Source organism: Cherax quadricarinatus, chromosome 36 (genome assembly GCF_038502225.1).
Source record: "Cherax quadricarinatus isolate ZL_2023a chromosome 36, ASM3850222v1, whole genome shotgun sequence".
Classification (NCBI taxonomy): domain Eukaryota; kingdom Metazoa; phylum Arthropoda; class Malacostraca; order Decapoda; family Parastacidae; genus Cherax; species Cherax quadricarinatus.
The window spans coordinates 25002675-25027826 of NC_091327.1; the positions used below are offsets into that span (position 1 = coordinate 25002675).

The following is a 25152-nucleotide window of genomic DNA, read 5'->3' on the forward strand; positions in this document are numbered from 1 at the left end:
TTAAAGTTTAGTTGTTATTTCAGTCGGTTTATTTTGAAAAGTTGGAATTAAAAATTTATCGTCCAAAATTATTTAAAAATTACGAAAAAAATTATATAGTAAATGATAAAATTGGAACACACACACACACACACACACACACACGAGAGTAGTGAGGGAGTGTGGTGTTGAGTTGCACTACCTGTAGTGACTAGTGGTAATAACAGTGACAGGGGCACTGCAAATCAGCAGCTGGCAAAAGTTTGCGTGATGAAGTGGGCGTATGGGCGGTCGGGGGGGGGAAGTAGGTGATGGGTGTTGGAGTGAGCGTATGGGCGGCAAATGGAAGGTAATGGGCGTGAGAGTTTATTTTGAGAGTAATGGGCCGATCTTGTTCACAGTGATGGTGTGAGAATGTTGTTGTGGTAATACTTGGGAAGGAAGGGCAGGAGAAGGAAGAAAACAGGAAGATATTGAAAAGAAAACGTAAAGAAGGAAAGTAAAATAAAGAGAAAATAAGAAAAATAATAAGACGATGAAGCGAGAGAGAAAGTTTGAGGGAGGAGACTGAGGGAGGGTTGGCAGAAAGTGTGTAATTGTGGCTACAAATTATAATTTTTTGCCCTCACCTGAAGCTAAGTTTTCCTAACCAGCCATAAAATGTAAATCTGCCTGGAGTCCTTTTTTCCCCCCTCTTCCAGGAGGGGAGGAGGAGGGAAACGGGAATAGATGAGAGAAACGGAGATGAAGGAAAGGTGGGTAGGAAAGAGGGTGAGAAAGAAAGGTGAAGGATTGAAGTTGATGAACATGTCTGGGAAAAGAATGATACAACGCGAGATGTCGCCATGGTTACGTCCAAGTAGAGATTAAATATTCATAATTACAGTATTTTGTCAATGGAGGATATGGTGTAAGTCTAGGAGAGTGAAAGGTCGCAGGAGGCCATGTAAATTTGATCGTGAGGTCACAGGAGGTCGTGATATAAGTCTGATAGACAGTTTGTAAGGTTCGTTACGAGAATGTCTCATGAGGCTGGTCCTGGACCACAAGATACCGACCCACGAGACCGAAGGCTTCTTGTCGTACCCCGTAAAAAAAAATTGAAGCTCACATCATGTGACGAGATTTCCTCACCATTTGCGAAGCACCAGAGTACCATTCTAGGATGATTTTTCACTTATGTTGCTTTATTGCTATTTTTGCAACGAATTATACATTTTATCAGTTATAACTCTTGCTTTGAGCGTCGGTATCCCCCACACGCTGTTTCTTTGAGCGTTGGTATCCCCCACGCTGTTTCTTTGAATGTTGGTATCCCCCAGTGCGCTGCTTCTTTGAGCGTCGGTATCCCCCACACGCTGTTTCTTTGAGCTTTGGTATACCAGGATAGGGTTTCAGGGTTTAACGTTCCCGCGGCCCGGTCTGTGTATCCCCCACATATTCTGTTCCTTTGAACTTTGATCTCCCTCACACACCCTGTTTGTCCTTTGATTTTTGACATCCTGCCCCCCCCCCTCCCCACACGCTGTTTCTTTGATGGTGAGCTGATGGCGGCGTTGATGTGGTAAGACTAACTCACCTTGCAAGGAAGCGACAGGCATGTCCTTCCTCTTCTCATTATTATTCCACTTTTAGCAACTTTCCTTCGTGGAAATCGGCACATAACTTGCGGGTAATCATTCTCAGTAATAGAATTCCTTCACCTCCAACGTTACGGCAAGGTTTTTTTTTTTTTGTGGGAAGAGATTTTCTGACGTATTTCTGGCTTCCTCTGCGAGGCAGACTGGCCTTAGTCACGTCAGACTAATCATAACACGTTGGTGAAAACAACCCTAATTATTTTCCCCCAGAAGTGCCATAATCTCCAGGTGACGTCTTGAGTGTACGTCTGGTTAACGCATCGTCTTGCTTCTTATTCGGGAAACGTTTTGAGTGTGAGAAGTTGTGGGAGTTTGTGGTGGAGAGGCAGGTTAAAAAAGTTGTAGTGCTGAGGGTAATGGTGTTGGGGGTGCTGAGAAGAGGAGTGGTTTAGTAGTGGTGGGAATTGTGGTGGTGGTGATAGTGGAGGTTACCACGGAAATGGAATGGAAAGGGGAGGCTGGAGAGAGAGAGAGGGGGGGAGAGACGAAGTTGGTGAGGATCAGGGTTGAGATTGATAGGTGAATGTTGAGTTGGCGTGTATGTAAAAGAGGGAGGAGGAGGAATAGGTGGTGGATGAGGAGGAGGAATAGGAAAAGGAAAGGTAGGTAGTGCTGGTGGTGAAGGAGCAGGGGCGGCAGGTAGTGGTGGTGGTGGTGGAGGAGGAAGGGCAGGTAGTGGTGGTGAAGGAAGAACAGTATTTTATAGTCAACACAATAGTCACCGACTGCTCTGCCTAAACTCCCCTGATTTGCCCACACACTCACCACCACCACTATAACCACAACCACCACAATAACCACCACCACAATAACCACCACCACAATAACCACCACCACAATAACCACCACCACAATAACCACCACCACCACAACCACCACCACCACAGTAACCACTACCACCACCACAATAACCACTACCACCACCACAATAACCACCACAATAACCACCACCACAATAACCACCACCACTGTAATCACTAACACCTTCGCCATACCCCCTTCCCTCTTCACCTCATCGCTGGGAAGAGCCACAAGGGTCACTAAAGGAGATAAAGTAAGGAAAGACGAGAGAGGGCACAGCAGGTGAGAGAAGGAAGAAGAGAAAAAGATTACGAGATAAATGGGAAGAGGAAGGGAGAGAGATAGGGTTGAGTAATGAGGGAGTTAGGGTCGTAAACAACGAAAACTGACACCAGTGGCGATCAGATAGGTTTGCTTCTTCCAGACACTCACACACATCGACAGACAAACAAACAGACACACACAGACACAGACACACACAGACACACAGACACACACAGACACACACAGACACACACACAGACACACACACAGACACACACACAGACACACACACAGACACACACACAGACACACACACAGACACACACACAGACACACACACAGACACACACACACACACACACCTGTTATTATTATTATTGTTATTATTATTACTTAGGTGAGTAATTTAATACCAGTACTGAAGGTTCGATAGGTCGTTTGCCAATCACGGGAGGGAAAAGCTATTGTGGCAGCGAGGTTTCTCATGTCCCTCCCTCATAGTTATTCTTGTCGTAGGAGATTAAATTAGAGATTTTGCCACCGAAGTGGCTAGTTTATTGTGCACCCCTTATCCAGCCTGTGGACGGTAGTGCAAGAGCATATGGATACACAATAGACCTAGTAACTAGGCTCCAGAAGGGTTATCAGGAGTACATCTGGATTTATATCTACATTTCATTTATCTCTTACAATCAAATTTAGAAAATTATGCTTAATATATCCAGTATCTTATTTTCATTAATAAGATATCTTGATGTGTGACTTACGCTATTATACTATCTATCTATATAGTCCTCAAGTGGACAATTCAGCATAATTCTGTTCACATTTCAAGGTATTCCATAAACATACTTCTCTACATTCATGTTATCGTAGTAGGTTATAGATCTACTCAGGCTTCTAATTGCATTCCTGTAACATTCAGTTTGATTATTTCTCTCTCAATATTCCTAATGCTAGATACAGATATACCAAAGTTATATTCTACATTCTCCTTGTGTGTATTTTTCTTGGCAAACATGTCATCAACTTTATTATGAAGGAGTAATCCAATGTGTGATGGAATCCATAAAATTTTTTATTAATTCCTTTTTTCCGGATTTTTTAATATCTATATCTGTTGTTAGTCATTATGGGAGTCAAGAACCTTCAAGAGCTCAGTGTTGTAAGTTAGCTTTAGCGCCATTAGGATGACAAACAGTTCATTTCGCGGTGTAGACGCCCAGTTGTTAATTCTTACGCCTAGCTAAACAGAGTTCCTATCGTTCTTAACTAGGGAGGTAGCAACAAGAGCAGATGTAGCCCTGCCAGCAGACTCCTGCTTAGATCCATCAGTGTATATGACTTGTGATAATTACTACTACCAGCTAGGCGAGAAATTTCTCCCTGAGCATTTGCTTTTACAAGTGATTAAAGGAAGGTGTTACTAGTGATGAGCTTCTTGGGAGGGGCTTGCAAGTATGTGATTTTAAATGAACACATCTTCCATGGAGGAGTGATATGCTTAATATAATATATGCATGTTTTCATCACCCATTTAGATCTGTGTGTACTGCTAGTCATTTAGTAAGATTCATAGTGACAGTGTTTTGGCTCATTTTTTAACATTCTAATACCTAACTAGTACAGTGTTAATCTCAATATTCCTATCACTGATACTAGACACACAAAGCTCCTTCCTCATATTAAGAACCTTAGTAGATTTAGGACAACCGAGAATAATTCTGAGGGCTTCATTTTGCATCAAGGGTCGGAGAGAACTTTCCCTAACTAATATCAACATGGGAGCATCATAATCAAGGACCTAATATAGGCTATGTACATCATTTTCACTGTTCTCACATTAGCACTATAGTTGGGATTGTAGCCAGCAACAGCTTTCAGAGCATTTAGCCTGTCTTTGCATTCATATTTAATTGTAGTATTGTGGATTTATTGAAGGGTACGTCTGCATCTAGGTATATGTAAGATTTTATGTAGCTGATGTTTTCACCCTGTAAACAGATGGGTGGGGGATGTCGTTTGCTTGTCATTATCTTTCTTGTAGGAGACGACTTGATTCCTGGACTTGATTCCTGGAGATGGGAAGTACAGTGGTGCCGGCACTCTGAAGGAGGAGTGTTAATGTTGCAGTTTTATAACTGTAGTGTAAAGCACCCTTCTGGCAAGACAGTGATGGAGTGAATGATGGTGAAAGTTTTTCTTTTTCGGGCCACTCTGCCTTGGTGGGAAACGGCCGATGTGTTAATAAAAAATATATACATGATGTGTGTGTGTCTGTGTAATTCTGTGAATATTTTGTGGCATACATGATGGAGGAAGTAGAGTTAATCCTCAGTATTGTTTGAGTGGGTGGCACGACGCCAGAGGCAGCATCCACAGTTGGATTGGATTAGTAGGCTTGATCAGCAGATGGTGTGGCCTGGCTCTCCCAACACCACCACCACCACCACCACCACCACCACCACCAACACCACCACCCATACTACCATCACCACCACTTCACCTATACCTTCAACACCAAAGCAGTCACCACCACCTTTCTCACAACTATTACCGTCACCAGCACCACCACACGGTATGAAAACTTATAACGCAGAGACAAGTAATAATTTACATACTGCTTAACAGGACTGACATTAGTGTGTTCTTTTACTGCTGTTAACTTTTACCCACTGCCACGCTCTCAGTGGGTAATAAAGTACCAAAGATAAAATTTATTTGATTTAATTCTAAAATAGGCGAAGGTCACCTTTATTAGTATGGCTGAAGTATTGTTAAGTTATGTGAGGCACTCTGGCACTCTGCAAATTTTATTTTAAGACAACGTTTCGCCTTTCATCAAAATTGATTAATGGAATAATGGTATACAGTACCAACAAGGTGAGGTACTGAGCACCGGCTTCCAGGCTAAGGGACAGATTACCTCGTCTTCTATTATCTTCGTTTATCCTCTCTGTAGTGAACTGAAAAAAAGCCGCTGGTTTGCGAAGCGTCTTCATATACACACACACAGGTGATGCACGTGTGTCTGATTCCTCGGGAATTTTCAGATCTTGTAGGTTATTCCTGATAGTATCACAGTGTTTACACAGAGAACAGGAGCCTAAGTATTAAGGAGTACGTACCATGCCTGACCCACGTTGCACCAGTCTCACACTGCATATAAGTGACTCACGTTGGACCAATCACAAACTGTTGTAAGTGGCCCACGTTGGACCAGTCAGAAACTGCTGGTGAGTGACTCGCGTTGGACCAGTCACAAACTGGTTGTGCGTGATAAAACTCTACTGCATTTGTTTCCCTTGACCATCGTGTTGGTATCTCATATATATGTTAATAAAAAAAATGCCGTTTATTAAAGGGGTGGTCGGGTAAGCCAGTGGAAGGCCTCTGTCAGATGACGAAAAGCTCCAGTGGCGGGTCATTATGTGACCAAAACCCGCCTGGAGAAACCTGTCTCATACAAATACGTAGACTAATTGGTCAGCAAGCAGGTCACGATTAGCGGACGGAAGATCGAACCTCCGAAAACTCTTCGCGGTGAATAACCCACACGGGTTTGGCTCTTCGTGACTAAGCAAGTTATCAAGTAGTGATGCATTTAAGCATTTATTAAGAATCACTTGTTTGCTGTTGTTGGTGAGCTATGTTAATTGGTTGATTATTTAAGTGATTGTTTGAGGTGATTGTTGAATTATGATTAAGAATTTTAATGTTTAATATGGTGTATAAAACACACACACACACACACACACACGAACACACACATACACACACACACACACACACACACACACACATACATACACATACATACACACACATACATATGTAGCACGCTCATCAGAAGAATGGTGCTGTAGGGCTCACCCAGGGAATGGTACAGTTCACCAGAGGGTTGTTACGACCCACAAAAGGAGCAGGACGGATCTCAAAAGAAACGGTACGATCCCAGCCAGCGTTAAAACTGCAATACGGGGCACTAAGCCGGAGGGTATCAGGTCTGGGCCGGAATTATTCCCTCCATTATGTTGCTGCATCCACTTATATTGTTGCACTCCAGGAGGCCTCGACCTGCAGCGTTGTTTTTACCCTCACATTTCGGATACCTGGTTGTGAAACTCCTGGATTTTTATATTCCAGGTCTTACCTAGTAGTTTGTTGATACAGGCGGTTTTAAATACCTGGGCTTGGCTGGTTACCTGGTTGTGAAATTCCTGGGTTTTTATATTCCAGGTCTTAGTAATCAGCTAATACGGGTGGTTTTAAATATCTGGTTGTGAAACTCCTGGTCTTACCTAGTAGCCTGTTGATACAGGTGGTTTTAAATGTCTGGGTTTACCTGGTTTGGTTTTGAAAGTGTTGGTGGTTGTATTCCAGGTCTGGCTTAGTTGCCTGTCGGTAGAAGGGATGGATAGTTTTTAAACTTCAGGGTAAGTCTAGTTACCTTTCACAAGTGATGTTTTTAAATTCCAATTTAATCCTAGTCGCCTTATTGTTTTTAACTATGTAAAAAGTATATTGTGTATATAAAATTTATTAATGAGTTAAGGCAAATTGGTTTTAGTTTAATAAAAAGAAATGTGGGTATATATGTCGGCTAAATTAAATTGCGCTTGTTATAATAAGGTTAGGTAAGTTTTCTAAGGTTCTTTTGGTAAAAAATGATTAATTTTTGCATCAACATAAATGAAAAAATACATCTTTAAACGTATAAGAGAAAATCTTAGAAAGGACTTAATTTTAAACGAGTCCTTGCTAATTGATCAGTTTTACCTATTCGGCACGACATATATATATATATATATATATATATATATATATATATATATATATATATATATATATATATATATATATATATATATATATATATATATATAAATATATATTAAATAACACATGAATTTTGGGAAGGCGTTTGAGGAAATCGCTTGAGAGAGGCGAGACAAGTGGCGAGGCTTATGGCTGGAGGGAGACGAACAGGAGCGAGCGGAATGCGAGATTGCGTCGCCATGCGCTGATATAAAACTACCGAGGAGTCACAATTGGACCTCCACCGCCTGGGTTGGTGGAAGGGAGGGAGGCGATGCCAGCACTCTTCCCTGGAGCGTCGCACATACCAGCGGGATAAACGTAGCTTCCCTTAGCGGCAGATTGCGCATCTTCAACCCTTCGGTGGAGCCATCAGTGGGGAAAACAGCTCCGGGAGTAATGTATTTACGGGTCGCGAGGCAAGAGGCTGCGCCCTCTGTCCCCCGTATCTCAGCGAATTGTTTTTCGCGCTACCGCGGTGATATCTCAGGAATAATGTAACCCACAATGGAACTGATGCTGCCCATAAAGGTGAGGCATATGCTGGGTAATGATAATGCTCCCAGTAAACAACGTGAAGCTCAATAACAAAGCCGTTACAGAGCCCTTCTTTTTTTCCCTATATTTTAGAGAAGGAGAGATTAAGATGTTGGTAGTCGATGACTGAGGTGGGGTTCAATTCTCCCTTTGCTCCCTTCATTATGCACGTACATTTGTCGGCTCTCTCTCTCTCTCTCTCTCTCTCTCTCTCTCTCTCTCTCTCTCTCTCTCTCTCTCTCCCCCCGTTTTCACTCGTATTATTATTTATCTGATTTAATTTTCTGACCACTGCCGCTGCGGAGAACTCTGATAAGTTTTATTAATAAGTTCACTACAGCTTCTGTGTGGCGTCTCTCAAGACATCTCTCATAACACCTCTTAACAGTACAAAACTTTTCTAATCCCCTCCCCTCTTTTTCTTCACTTATCTCCCCCCATTTATTGCTGTGCTCCCCAGCCCCTTATTTCTTCCCTTTCCTCACCCCGTTCTGTTATCATTCCACATTATTGCTATATTCTCCAGCCCCTTTCTTTCCCTCCTTCTCCTCCCCGTATTGTTATACTCTTGAGCTCCTTTATTTTTTCCCTTTCTTTCCCTTACTGTATTTTTCACCATCTTATTTCTTTGCTTCCTTTATTTCTTCACTTTACTCCTATTATTGCTATACTTTCCGCCTTCTTCACTTTCCACCCGCTTATTGCTTCGCGTTTCCGCTGAACCTTTCCGCAGTGGTTTTTTTACTGATGAAGGTAGTAGTGGTGTGGGTTGTGGTAGAGGTAGTGGTGTTGACGGTGGTGGTGGTGATAGTGATTGTGGTTGTGATAACACTGGAGGTGAATTAATAGTAGTGGTGGCAGTACCGATTGTGTTGACTGTAATAGTGGTGGTGTTAGTAGTTATGGTATTGTTTATGAATGGAGTAATAGATTTTTTGGTATTAGTGGAGGGGGTGATAGTAGTGGTGTATTATCAACGATGTTAGCAGTGGTGTGATAGATGTGGTGGTCGTGTTAACTGTGATGGTGGTAGTAGTAGCAGCTGAGGCGGTGACAATGGTGGTCATATTATCGGTAGGAGTGGCAGAGGTGGTGGTAGTGACGGTTGTGGTGTTGGCAGTCGTTGTGGTATTAGTACTGACAGTAGAGGCAGCAGTTGTGCTGGTAGGGATGATGGTAGTTGTGGTAGTAGTAGGGACAGCAGAGGGAGTATTTCGGTGGTAGTAGTTGTGCGGTAATAGTACTGACAGCAGAGGCAGCAGTTGTGGTGATGGTGTTGACAGTGCTAGTGGTGGTAGTATTGACAGCAGAAGCAGTGGTTGTAGTACTGGTAGTGGTGGTGGTGATGGTGATATAGTCCTCGACGCCTCTACAGTGTGATATGGCTGGCAGTGGTTGGCACTGTTCCAGAGTGCCAGTTCTCATCCACAGCACGGCACACTCAGACTCACTTCAAGCCCTCGCCTCTTTCCCCTCCTCCCCTCACTCTTCGCTCCCCTCACTCTTCCCCCCCCTCACCCTTCGCTCCCCTCACTCTTCGCTCCCCTCACTCTTCGCTCCCCTCACTCTTCGCGCCCCTCACTCGTCGCTCCCCCTCTTCCCCCCCCCCCAACACACACAGACATGCAACTAAGTGGATTCCAGTATTAAGAAATCTGAAATATCAGGAAAGATTGAAAACAAAATTTACTATTATTGGAAGTTATGAGAGAAGTAATATATAAGATTTAATGAGAGATATTGAGAAAAGAGATGGAATTTTATTCTGCATCTTAAGATCCTTATTCATCTTAAGAATCGGAATAAGTGGTGTAAAAAAGATGAGCAGTATATCTTGTTGGAATAGTCTACCAGTGAAGTAAATGTGATGACTATATGTAAGAGGGTACACCAAAAGAACGGCTTTCCTCTTATAAACATTGAGGCTTTTACGAAGTAGTATTGTCGAAGATTTACTAATAATTACATACGCAGGTGGAGGGCAGATGAGAATAGCTCGTCTGATAAGAGAATACTTGATAAATAAAGACATTAGTGAATGATGAGGAATTCTTAAATTATGTGGAAAGTAAAATACTCTACGTGCAAGATAAAACCAAGGGGACCAAATCGGCAGTTGCTGCTGTGTCTTCCTTCCTCCTATTCCCTCCCTTCCGAACTGTAGGCAACTCCGAGAGAAGTATTATACAAAGAACACTGTCGTAAGGTTTATAAAGGACACCATCAGTGACAAACAAGACCAGCGCAAACCTGTAAATCATAAGTTGCTCCAGTCACTAAGAAGCAGACTAGAAAACTACACCCGTACGTGTGACCACGAACATGAAAGATCAGATTCATGGACTCAACAGCGAATTTTCTATCCAAACATTCATGGAATCAATATGTAAAAGAGCATTTGTGTACACTTCAGGGCACACATTTAAAGGAAATAGTTCGCTACGACTGATGAACTGATAAAAACCACTCGTGGCGAAGCGTGTGGCTTCATCAGTCCTGCAATAAATATTACCATACCATTTACAGCCATTCATGAACTTGAAGGCGTTGAATGTGTCACCACGGAAATTATATCGTGTTCAACGTAAGTCACTCGAAGAATGAATTACGTTGAACAAAGAGAGTAGCGAGCAGTGTATACAAAATTTGTATTCTTGTAAAGGCGGGAACCCAAAATAAGTGGAAAGTCAACGGAATCACGAAAGCGGCAAACAAAAAAGTTAACTATAGCGGAAAGAAAAGATTCCTGAACGTGTTACGAAAACTACCACAAGAAACAAAATATTTTACCCGAACCCGTAAGAAAGTGGTAAGAATATTCATTCAAATCTAGAATAAAAAAAAAATACTTATCTGTAGTTTCATAAATAACGGAACAAAACGAAGGAAAAAACGAGAAAGGATGGATAAACTAGAGAAATCCTACACCAGAAAACAGAAAACCAGTATGTGGGCAGGAAACGAATATAAAAAATCAAAGGGATGCGGAAAGATAGTGGGAAGAGAATATAGCAGTAAAAGCAAAAACAAGAGACAAAGCTGCTTCACAACAAAACTCTAAGACAAATGACCGTGGAATAAGAAACTGGAATAAAAAAGGCCTCACAAAAAAATGACAAAAGACTGTGAAAAAGAAATGCATTAAAAAATCCATAATATCGATGCAATAGGCCAAAACTACTCTTCACCCCAAGAACTTACAAATCCTGCACGACGTGCAACACCTGCACGACGTGCAACACGCAGCACTAGAAGAAACGGAAAGAAGGGACATGATTATAACATACAAGACATTCAAGGGGATAAGGTAAACTGAGATTATTTAGCTCATATAAAGCCAGAACGTGGAGACACAACAGAGGTTAAAACAAATCCTCCTACGTCGTTAGAGAAGTGGAACGTACTCTAGAGCGACGTAGCAGCAAAAACAGAAACAGTTCGCATTTTCAAGAAGGTACAGTAATTATAGTCACCAAACAGAAAGAGGCGAACTAAAGAGCTGAAGCTCGAAATTAACAATCTAAACTAGATAATTACATGGCTATATTAACACAATAAATAACACAAGTATATAAAGAATAAACTACATAATATATATATATATATATATATATATATATATATATATATATATAATGTCGTGCCGAATATGTAAAACTGGTCAATTAGCAAGAACTCATTTAAAATTAAGTCGAAAGGACTTAATTTCTTATACGTTTAAAGATATATTTTTTTCATTAATGTTAATATAAAAATTTATAATTTTGCACCAAAAGAATCTTAGAAAACTTACCTAACCTTATTATAACAAGAACAATTTATTTTAACCTAATCCAACTAAATATATTTTAGATTTGTTTACAATAATTTAATACTAAACAAACACAGTGAAATATATTTTTTTCGTTAGGTTCAGAATGATTTTGGCGAAATTATTGCATACACAAATTTTTGCTTGTCCTATATGGCAAGATGAGCGTTGCTATTTAAGCCAAGATCGCAAGTTCTGCCTGTTCGGCACGACACACACACAGCACACACACACACACACACACACACACACACACACACATATATATATATATATATATATATATATATATATAGATATATATATATATATATATATATATATATATATATATATATAATATATATATAGTATATATATATATATACACACCTATATTTGTGTGTGTGTGAGAGAGAGAGAGAAAGAGAGGTGCCTGAGGCATTGGGTAAAATAAAGGGGTAAAGTAGCTGGGATAGATAGGATTAAGACAAATATTAAAAGCAGCTGGGGATATAGTTTTTGATTGGTTGGTGTATTTGTTCAATATATGCATGAAGAGGGGGAAAGGTACCTAGGGATTGGCAGGAAGCATGCGTAGTTCTTTTATATAAAGGAAAAAGGAGTTAAAAGAGTGTAAGAATTATAGAGGAATAAGCATTTTGAGTATTTCGGGCAAATTTTATGCTTTCATGGATTTAGATGAGGCATATGATAGGGTGGATATGGAAGCATTGTGGCAAATGTTGCAAATGTATGGAATAGATGGCAGGATACTTAAAGTAGTAAAGAGCGTTAATGTGGATAGCGAGACTCAGGTTAGGGTATGTAAGAGAGAAGGGAATTATTTTCTAGTAAAAGTAGGCCTTAGACGGGGATGTGTGATGCCACCATGTTTATTTAACATTTTTATAGATGAAGTTTTAAAAGAAGATGGCGAGCCTGCTGCAAAGTCGGAGTTGTCACAGTTGCATTTTGCTGGTGATACGGTTCTTTTGAGAGATTCTGAAGAGAAGTTGCGAAGGTCGGTAAATGAATTCGGGAAGGTATGTGAAGAGAGATTAAAAGTGAATATAAGGAGCAAGACGATGAGAGTATCAAAAAAATATAAGCAGTGAAAGATTGGATATCAGTTTTGTGGAATCGTATGAAGGCGGTAAAGTTAAAGATTTTTATTTATTTGCATAGTTTACAGTGTGTAATTGCAATTTTAAGTACAAAGAAAGCCACTATCATGCTGGGGCATTTCGGGCATATGGTGAAGGTATTTAGATGTTTGTGGACTAATCGTCGAATGGTTCTATGAGACATGAGGTGAAGTAGACAACTGACGAAGGGAAAAAAGTGGGGTTGTTCACTGAAGCATCTGAGGAGACAAAGAACTTTATCTATGGAGGCAAATAGTTTAGTGAATGTAACATGGTATAGTGACACCATTGTTGTATGGGTGTGAAACAAAGGTTTGAAAGTTTCAGAAAGGAGGAGGAGGCTGGAGACAGTGGAAATGTCGTGTTATGTGAATATCATGCCGAGAATTCGGAGATGGGAGATGAGATGTAGAGTTACCAAAAGTACATTTCAAAGGGCTGAGGAGTGGTTGTTGAGGTTTGGACGTAGAGGAATAGGATGACGGTGTATAACTCTCGGGTGGAGGAAGGAGGGGTAGGGGTCGTCTTAGGAAAGATTGGACGGAGGGGATAAAAGAGGTTTTGAGTCATAGGAGCTTGGACATCCAACATGCTTGTGTGAGCATGTCAGACAGGAACAGAGACAAGTGGTTTTTATGACTTGACGTGTTGTTAAAGCGTGAACATTGTACCATTTATGAAGAGATTCAGGAAAAATCGGTTAGCCGGAATTTAGTTCTGGATGTGGGAAGTACAGCGCCTTCACTCTGAAGGAGGGGTAGGGATGTTGCGGTGTAACTTAATGTTTTTTCTCCCCTGTCGGATCACTCCTTGTTGGAGACGGCCGGAATGTTTAAGTATATTGGATATATATATATATATATATATATATATATATATATATATATATATATATATATATATATATATATATATATATATATATATATTATTCTTCTTTCAACACACACCGGCCGTATCCCACCGAGGCAGGGTGGCCCAAAAGGAAAAACGAAAGTTTCTCCTTTTACATTTAGTAATATATACAGGAGAAGGGGTTACTAGCCCCTTGCCCCTGGCATTTTAGTTGCCTCTTACAACACGCATATATATATATATAGTATAGTATATATATATATAGTATAGTATATATATATATAGTATAGTATATATATATATAGTATAGTATATATATATATATATAGTATAGTATATATATATATATATAGTATAGTATATATATATATATATAGTATAGTATATATATATAGTATAGTATATATATATATATAGTATAGTATATATATATATATAGTATATATATATTATATATATAGTATATATATTATATATATATAGTATATATATATATTATTATAGTATAGTATATATATATATAGTATATATATATATATATATATATATATTATATATATATATATATATATATATATATATATAGTATATATATATATTATATTATATATATATATATATATTATATTATATATATATATATATATATATAGTATATATATATATATAGTATATATATATATATATATATAGTATAGTATATATATATATATAGTATAGTATATATATATATATATATTATATATAATTATAGGGAAGTACCACCTCTATAGCTGGAATGGGGACCCTCATCCTCAGAGAAGACAATAAACGTACCTCAGGGAAAACTCAAGGTTCTCCCCGGAGCTGTTTGAATATTTTCTTCTCCTACCACCCCCTATATTTATATTCTATGTGAACATTTATTAATAAACAAAATACATTTACAGAAAAAAACATAAACATGAATACAATGGCACAATGTATCAAAGATGATGAATTTCCTCCAGCTCCTCCGAGGCTGGACGTGAACCAAGTATGCAGCAAGCATTTCCCCTCTGGATGGCGACGCTGAGGCGCTGGAACATGAAAGTGGCTGCCCTTGGGTCCCTGGTGGTGTCGATGAGTCTGGAACCCAATTCTTTAAGGAAACGTGTGGCATTTTTTCCCCATGATCCCAAGGTCTCTGATCCCACTGGGACAAATTGATACTGTTGGCTAATGTCCCTGTACTTGCTGATCTTGTACTCCTCCCTGTGGTCAGCAGCTCCTCCCTGTCGCCCCACACTGTGATGGATATAGGTGCCAGCCAGTGTGGACACACAGGTATAGTCCCATGCTAAGAGCTTGCCATTCTTCCAAGGATAGATGGTGATCCCGTCGGGGCGGTTTGCTGGGTTGTGGGTGTTGTTTGCTGCAAGTGATCGTGGCTCCCTCTCGGCAGGGCATCCAGCTGTAGCAAGGGTTCTCTTAATGATGTCGTTGACCTCATTGTGTCTTGCATGCCAGCCCTTGGTTTTGGAACAGTTGAGACCATGTAGACCGTATTGGTCTGCTTGCACTTCGCCGCAAATACACATATATTCTGTGTGAATTGGGGCAGCAAGGCGCAGAGCCACTGCAATACGGAGGGTCTTAGGGTCGAGTCGCGTTCCCATTGCCGATATGGGAACTGTTTGGAGGAAGTCCCCGGAGTGAGGTGCACTCACAGCCTGGAGACGGGCAATCTCCCTATCTGATGTTGCAGCCCTGAGCATGTTGGCAAGCACCTTTTCAGCAATTGGGCTATCCCAGCTTGACTGTTTGTGAGCCAGTGCTGCCCTAGGGTTTGGTGCTGGAGCAGCAAGAGTCTCCCATTCGGTGATGGCACTGACATAGCTAGGGTCTTCTATTCCTGCTGAGTCACTGAGGGTGTCAGGAAGAATTTGTCTTATCAACTCGTTTGATGCAATGGAAGAGGATAGGAAAGCTGGTAGAGCAATCTGGGAGGATCTGCGTACTCCTAGCCCTCCAAGCCTGACCGGAAGTGAGGCTTGCAACCACTGTCCATCGTCAAGGGAAAGATTCAATACACTCTCTAGCATGGCCTTCAGGAGAGAGTCATATTCCTTGAGTTTTGGACTGCTGAAGGCTGGGGAGCATCTCAGAAAATAGGTAAGTTTTGGGGTTGACAGGCACCTGGTGAGTAGGTAGAAGGCATCGTGTGTGTCAATGTCTTTCATCCTGCTTTCCATCGTCCGGAGGTCTGAGACTTTTTTTTCCTAGGATCAGATCGATGGCATTGGACCCAAGAGGAGCACCGAGGAGAGTGCTATTGGCCGGATCAATGGCTCGTGCTCCTGGTAAAATGGTACTAATATTCTGGATCAACTGTTGATTGGTAGAAACTATTTCACATTTAGTGGGGTTTAAAGAAAGTCCCAGGCTTTCTCCCATGTCTTTAATTTTACTGATGTCCTCCAGGAGAGATTCTGTTGTGCCAGCTAGGGTACCGTCGTCCAGGAACCAGAGGTACCACCTCTAGAACTGTTATAGGGACCCTCATCCTCAGAGAAAAGAATAAACTTGCTTCAGGGAAAACTCAAGATTCTCCCTGAAGCTGTTTGAGAATTTTCTCCTACCACCCCCTATATTATGTTTATATATTTTATTTAAAGACAAAATACATTGACAAAACATTCACAAAAATATGATACAAAGTATATATATTATATATATGTATATATATATATGTATATATATATATATGTATATATATATATATATATATATATATATATATATATATATATATATATATATAACAGAGAGTAACCGTCACCTAAGAAGGTACACACACAAATAAGTTCCTCCTATTAAGTGAATTTAACTCTCCTACAAGTGTGGTGTGCGGGTGCTAACCAAATCTTACATTCCCTCCCACTCCCCACCCACATCCAGTTCCCCAACATCTACCCCCACCTCCTCTAACGAAGCCAGGCCAGGCTTACTCTAATGTTGATCATTGTATTATTCAAGAGGCACTAACGTAAGTCATGGCTATTTGCCTGGTAATGGGGCACTGCAGCTGCTGTAATACCTGGTAATTATTACATACACTTGGATTTCTTTCTCTCTCTCTCTCTCTCTCTCTCTCTCTCTCTCTCTCTCTCTCTCTCTCTCTCTCTCTCTCTCTCTCTCTCTCTCTCTCTCTCTCTCTCTCTCTCTCTCTCTCTCTCTCTCTCTCTCTCCTTTTCCACATTAACACAAGAATTGAAGAACGCTGTAGTAGGCATACTGGCTTCTTGAAAACACACACACACACACACACACACACACACACACACACACACACACACACACACACACACACACACATTCACACTGGTTCCATACCTGATGACATATTTCGGCTTTTTTATTTGTACAGGATATGGCACTTGATATGAGAAAAGATTTAAGAGTTTTTGCCGCCACCACTGTATTCAGTAAACTCTGTTTCACTGCCGTCACAAATGCACCTACCACTTGACAACTGGGAACTAGCTGTCAAGGCAGTAGCACACTGCAGTAGGTCTGTTGACCCATGCTAGGTAGAACCTTCCCCGTACATCCATATGTTGCCCCAAATGATCTGCATAATACACAAATAACCCGCACATAGGAGAGAGGAGCTTACGACGACGTTTCAGTCCTACTCGGACCATTTACAAAATCACACTTAGAAAAAGGGGAGAAGGAGGGAGTGTATATAGGCCAGCAGACAGGGACGGGACAAGAGAGGTAGTTGTAGAGGTAGTAATAGTAGTGGAGTTAGTCAATGACTAAGAAAGAGGAACACTGCAAGGGAGTTAGGGGCCCACAAAGGGTAGGGACAAGAACACAGGGGGGGGGATGATAATAATGAACCAAACACCCAAGGCAGAAGAAAGAAAGAAAATCCAAAGGAGAAAGAGGAATGAGTAAAGGGGAAGAAGGAGAAGGAGAATAAGAATCAGGTTAAGTCACGGGTGTACTGAAGTTCGGAGCATTTTACAATGTAATGGGAAAGGAAGGCATCTACAGAGACAAAGCCAGGACTAAGATTCATACAAGGAAAGTTGTTTATAAGGGAGGATCCAACCAGACGGTGGCTGTGAAAGTTAGAAGCAGGGTAGACAGTTTTAGCAGAAGACCAGTCAGTAGGATGACTGTGATTTCTGACATGACAGAAAAGGGCATTGTTGGTGTCGGAAAGCTTAACACTACTTTTGTGCTCCCCGAGTCTGTCAGAAAGAGAACGGACAGTTTCTCCAAAGTACTGAAGAGGACAAGAGGAACAAGAAATAACTATGGGATTTCTGCATGCACAACTGTCACTCATCTCTGTACAAACATTGTATCATGCTGAATTATAATTATTATTATTATTATTCTGACCACCCACAACATAAAAATGTTCAAGGTCATCCATCAAACCCAGTTGCGCCATCTAATGTCCCTCTACGTCACTGGGTTGGATGCTTTATAATATCTTTGACTTGAAAAAAGCAGCATTTGATACAGTATCACACCAGAGGATTGTACGGAAAATTAAAGGAACAGGCAGAGATGAAAGGCACTGTGTTTCAGTGGGTCAAGGAACACCTAAATATCTGAGAGCAGAGAGTAACAGTAAGGCTCAGGGCATTATTAAAGGAAACTTTATCTTTAATAAATGTCCTGAACTGTAGACAAGTATTTTTTTCCACATCTTGTCGGTAACCTCACACCATTTACTCTCAGTAATAGTAAGGGATGTGACAGAATATAATGGAATAACCAGTGGGGTCCAACAGGGATCAGTATAAGGAACTTTTACTCTTCCTAGTATGACACCGACTTAACAAGGGATTGTTATGTATCATTGTTTGTTGATCTAAAACTAATGAGAAGAAAAACAGGTGAATACATCGTCCACACACACTCACCCTCCACCCACGTACTCATCCACAGCTCCACACTCACCCTTCACCCGAACGCCACCTCCACCCCAGCCCTCACACCACCTCCACCCCAGCCCTCACACCACCTCCACCCCAGCCCTCACACCCACCCCACACATCAGAACAGCCAACCTACACCACTCCGGAAAAAAGGCGAGCAGTCTCAAGTATTTGCTCACACACATTAAGAATTCCGTAAGTGAAAATGCAGGCGCCTCCCTCCACCAGCGATACCGTTTACTGAGCACTTGTTGCAGCGTCAATATATCCTGCTGCTGCTGCTGCTGCTGCTGCTGCTGCAGAGCTTCACACTGCTTCCTTTCAGTGTTACCCTCAATGTTAGATGTATTTCATTATTTCCTGTCTTGGTAAAGAGTGAAAGGAAAGGGGAAGGGGTATGTACAGTATTTTTTATTTTTTTCCCTTGCTGTGTCTGTACTCATCTGGCCCCTCCTCCTCCCTAATCGTTACTAGGTCCATTCTCTCCTTGCTCCAAGAGCTTTATCGTGTGTGTACTGATCCATGTATGGTTGCAGGGATCTAATGTGAGCTGGAGCTTCCTAATCTTAACTTGCCGCTTGTCGGGTTTACCCCCTCCTCGCCTCGTGGGCTGTCTTATCTATTTTTAAATGTATATTAAGCCCATCTCCGTTACTTCATTCAAGTCCTTCCACTTCCTGACTGCCCTGAAGCTGAGGAAGTAATTAATAGCATCCCTGTGACTTACCTGTGCCATTAAGTTTGACGAAGTCTTGTTAAGTAAAAGAACACAAGTGCAACTAATGTGACATTTTATTGTGACGACGTTTCGCTCTCCAGGAGCTTTGTCAAGCCGTTACAAACAATACATGGACAAAGAAGGTATACTATATAGGCTTTGAGTGAGGTGTAGTGCAAGTAGAGGCAGTAGTACTTATACAAGTGGAAAAGTCAGCTGGTACATGAGAATGAAAGGTTACTAAAGTTATGGCTTGGGTAGCATAAAAATAGGTTGGGCAGATGTATGTGGTCCTCATGCACATGCACTTGGTCCCAAAAATGGAGTAATTTCAACAACTACTTTGATAAACGTGATTGATTATTTCCCTTCCATCTTCCAACATTTGAAATCTTTTCGTCACAAAAGAGAGAGAAAGCGTCCAGAAAAAATGGAAGATTCATTGAAAATGAAGACGTTGGAAACAGCAGTGATAGATCAGACAACCTAACTACAATATTTTGAAAGGATAACCCAACCAGATATTTCCAATATCACATACGACAAGTACATACCAGAGAAATTTAAACCGAAAAGCACCAACTACTAGACAGGTTCCTCAGTCCTTCAGTGAGCTGTCTTATTGAACTCAAGCCTCGCTCTCTCAATTACATCCACCCGGCCCCTATCCATCCTCTTGTATATACTTGTAATCTCATTCTCTTTTCTTATTATTGACGAGGATCTCAGACCGAGGCTGATATATATATATGTCGTGCCGAGTAGGTAAAATTGGTCGCTTAGCAAGAACTCATTTAAAATTAAGTCCTTTCTAAAATTTTCTCTTATACGTTTAAAGATATATTATTTCATTTACATTAATTTAAAAATAATTTTGTACCAAAAGCACTTTGGAAAACTTGCCTAACCTTATTATAACAAGCGCAATTTAATTTAATCTAATCCAACTAAATATATTTTAGATAAGTTTACAATAATTTAATAACGAACAAACAATGAAATATTTTATTCTTTAGGTTCAGAATGTTTTTTGCCAAATTATTGCATACAGAAATTTTCCCTTCCCTTATTCGGCAAGAAGAGCGTTGCTAAGAGAAAATCGCGCGCACGCACACACACACACACACACACACACCACACACACACACACACACACACCACTTAAATTTAGGGAAGATTTACCCTCTCTTACGTTAAACACAAGATCGTTGACATAGCGAGCTAAGACATAAATTATTCTCTGCCCATATAAGGTGTGAGTATTGTGGGTTCGAATCCTCACGTTGGTTGAAATAAATATGTCTGTTCGCATTTCGCTCTTTTCTGCATTCTAAATATTTCTTGTGGGCTGGCATATAAAAGTGTTGCACAAGATGAAATAGCAGGGGCGCGGATGGAGTCAAATCTCCTCGGGTTTAGTGTAAGAAGCACGTGTTTGTATGGAGATAATGGGGGCTTGACTGTTAGAAGCGAGGAGTGCCGAGATGGGAAGAAAAGGGGTTTGAAGGAGGCAGAAGAAGATGACAGCTGCAAGTCATCCGGCAACGTTGTTGCCCAGTCTTAACATGCAAATGAGTTGTGTTTTCCAATAAGTTTGCGTCGCCGCCAGTCTCTTGTCTCCGAGGGTGAGTGGGTGTTGGTACTGTCTGTGTCTGGTAGCAGAAGGCATCTGCTACTCCATTTGTTCTTGATATTAACATTTACTTCGTTGCAGTCGAGTCATTATTTTTGCCATGAATTCCTGTATTTCTGTCGCTGATGCTCACGTGCAAGTTCAGCTCTCGGCACAGATGAAACTCCATTCATGAATTCTAGACTAAACCCAGTATATTGTGGTCAGACTCCAGCTATCATGGTACCTTGGAGTAGATGTTTATCTAACCAGCCGGGATTGTCTCTAATCTACACTACTACCCCATCTCCATCCCCACTACTGTACATATTTATCACTATAACCACTATAATCACACCACAACCACTGCTTCCGTACCCCCAACCCCCTCCCCTACTACACCAGCCTCATTCCTACCACCACACCATAACCACTACTGCCACGTCCACCACTACCCGCATCACCACCACAACTACACCTCCCACCACCACTACTTAAACTCACTACTGTCACGTAAAATTCCTAGTTAGTATACGAAGTACCAACCTCCTCTCCACCTACACGTCCCACTGTGAACTGACCCACTACTACAAAACCCCCACTAAGTACACACTGTACTCCCTACATCCGCTACTTCTACCTTCCCGTTTTTCTTTACCCCTCCCTTTCCTGTTCTCCAACCATTCTCTTTCTCCATTCCCTTCCCCCACCGTCCAGCTGTGCATCTGGCGCTCTCTATCAGGCGTGACTTGTATTCCAGCTGCCCAATTTCCCCTCCTCCCCTTGCCTTTCCTTCCCGCTTACCCCTCTTTCTCCTTCCTTCCCTCCCCCCCCAACTTCCATGTGTGCAGGTGACGTGGATGGCACTGCAATATCTTACTAGTCGTTAATTTGTCCACTTGTCTGCAAAGGCAAAGATTTGATTCCGACCAAAATATCGCTGAGAGTTTTTCCTGTGTTCTTTAATCTGGTGCTGAGGATCCTTGCTAATTATTACCGGTGCACTCGAGGCCCTCCCGTCAAGGCCCCTGATACCCCCTTCCCAGTCAGGGCCGCTGATAGCCCCTTTTTCCGTTAGGGCCGCTGATGGCGGAGTTGTATTTGCACTCGTATTGCGGGATGTCCGCTCCGACAGTCTCCTCTTTGATTTCCGTGTTGCTGAGAAAGGCGACATTCCGCCGCCACCACTATCGTCAACGCCGCCGCTGCCATCATCAACGCCACCGCTACCGTCGCCACCGCCGTCGGATGCTTGATTAGGTGAGAAGCTTGGCACACCTGACTGGCGGGCCTCACTGTGGAGGAAATGTCAAGGCTGGCAGACTTAACCCTCCATAGTAAAGGACTGTCGCGCACGCCAGTTATTGAACCAGTCTTTTGGAGATGAGGCGGTAGGGAGGGAGAGAGAGATTATCCACTGTAGTGAAGTCAGAGTGTAATCCCTGATCTCTCCTGAGAGCTGCTTGTTCATTCTATTATTTTTCATCAGATACGGTGTTGGAAATGATTTTATGCACTTAGAAATGCTAGACCCAGACAGTGGTATGAGCCCATCGTTGTTTACTAAAATCCTGAAATGTCACCTTCTAAGCAATAGCTTTAATAATAAGAGCACTAACATTTACTGCTAGGAATTATTATTTATGATTAATATCATTATTATTATTATTATTATTATTATTAGTAGTAGTAGTAGTAGTGGTGGTAGTAGTGGTGGTACTTGTAGAAATAGTGTTAATAGTATACACGGGAAATAGCTAAATGGTACCTGGGGGGCTGGGAAGTAGTCGGGTTTGATGTGAGGAAGTGGAAGGCAGTTTTAATTAGTTTGAGCAATGCCCCTAATCCCTCCTCTTTGGAAAGTGCTAGGAAGGAGAAGCAGTGTCCATCATTCTGTGATGAAGCAGCATCACACACATGATACAAGAGCATCCTTGGTCATGGCGAGGCGACCACACCTGCCAAACAAAAGTGACAAAGCTCCGCCTAGCGGCTCTGTCTAAATTACCTTTTATCATTTATAAAAGTTTGTGGGATCACTTCTGTCCGCCGTCTTGTCAATTGAGTATTGGATGGAATTCTTTTTTTTTTCAGTCTTAAAAGATTGATGATTTTATCTCCTGTGAACATGTAAGGTGACAGGTAAATCTTACAAATTTTCACTAATATTCACTGTACACACCTTAACTTTCCTATGTGCTACTTGTTCTTAATCCTGTAATATTTCCTTTCTTACCTACGAGGTATGGTAAGAAACCGGAGCGTGGGGAAGATAGTCGCTAGTACAACTGATAACATATTTTAAATTCAGACAGACCTATGTAAATAACCCGTGTGTGTGTGTGTGTGTGTGTGTGTGTGTGTGTGTGTGTGTGTGTGTGTGTGTGTGTGTGTGTGTGTGTGTGTGTGTGTGTGTGTGTGTGTGTGTGTGTGTTATAATTTTTAAGATTACCTGTCTGCTTTTAAGATCTGTCTTCTTAAGCTATTTCTGTATATATCACGTTTGTATTTTTTCTTGAGCTGGTGTGAGGCATTCTCTCTCTCTTTGCCCCTATTAGGGTACTCTCGCTGTCTGGCTCCAATGGGGCAGATTCTCACGATGGCTCCAGTGGGGCAGACTTTCACTCTGGCTCCAGTGGGGCACTCTCTCACTCTGGCTCCACTGAGGCAGACTCTCACTCTGTGTAACATAATCTTAGATCTCCTTCCAACAACAACATTGTCACCACCACTGCCGTCGCTGCTGGGCCCTCAAGCTCTCCACTTCCAAAGGCCGTCATTCACAGCGGCTTTATGGTGGTGTTCTCTCGACAGTTCTCACCAGCGACAAAAATTGTCATGATAGAGGAGGGAAAGAGGAAAGGAAGATAGAGAGAGAGAGAGAGAGAGGGGGGGGGGGCGGAAGAAGGGAAGTGAGCGGGTGTAGTCTGAGTCCATCGTCCTTATTGTAGAATGCATCCTGCCCTGCCCGGGAGTATTCTTAGCAGCTGTATACATCTCTCTTCGGGAATGGAGGTCAGTGTAAACGGAGCATGCAGTGCCCTCTCCAGAGCTGTAAGCACGTCGTAATTGCTAGTTACACTCGTGTTATGGAAAGCTTGGCTTGTTTGGTGCGCCATCTGACCATACGAGGCCCGACTACTTCCTAATTGCGGCTCTTGTGAATTGCTTCCTAGACGGGTGCTTCTACAAGTCACGGCCGTGGAGGGGCTCTGGTGATGGTGATACTCTCACACCACCATCATCATGGATCTGTCCACATTTAAACGTTGCTCAGGGCGATACTGACGATAATTAAACGTTGTTCGAGGCAGAATTAGTGATAGGTAAACGTTATTCGAGACGGAACTAGTGAAAGTTGAATAACTTTGGCTATTACGCAGTCATAAGCTGGAGAATGTTAAGTGATGGTTGATAACTGTTGTGAGCAGAGTGAGAAAACTGTACGCCGATACGTTTTATTTTTGCTGAGATCCAGCAGCACCATCAGACGCTGATGCCGAGGGTTCAGCTGATATTATAACAAAACAAAACATAACTCTGGCTGTAAAAGCAAATCGTAAACTTCCACATTTCGCTACACAGCGCTCCAATCTTCCTCTCTGATTATAACAACAATACAGATATTAAGTTTGGGCTTTTGTTTCTCCCGTTACAAGCGAGGCAGTTAAATTCTAGTCACATGGGGAATTATGAAGATAGGATATTAGCCGAGGGAAGGTCGCCTGCGACACACACACACACACACACACACACACACACACACACATACACACACATACACACACATACACACATACACACATACACACATACACACACATACACACACATACACACACACACACACACATACACACACACACACATACACACACACACACACACACACACACACACACACACACACACACACACACACACACACACACACACACACATACACACACCAGAGTAGTCAATAAGTGGAATAGTTTGGGAAGCGATGTAGTGGAGGCAGGATCCATACATAGCTTTAAGCAGAGGTATGATAAAGCTCACGGTTCAGGAAGAGTGACCTAGTAGCGA

General features: G+C 41.6%; 1 protein-coding gene across 1 annotated transcript in view; it reads left to right on the forward strand.

Moving 5' to 3' along the window:
- The window catches only part of LOC128691390 (uncharacterized), a 475319-nt gene that overhangs the window by 15019 nt on the left and 435148 nt on the right, over window positions 1-25152 (forward strand). The window lies entirely within an intron of this gene.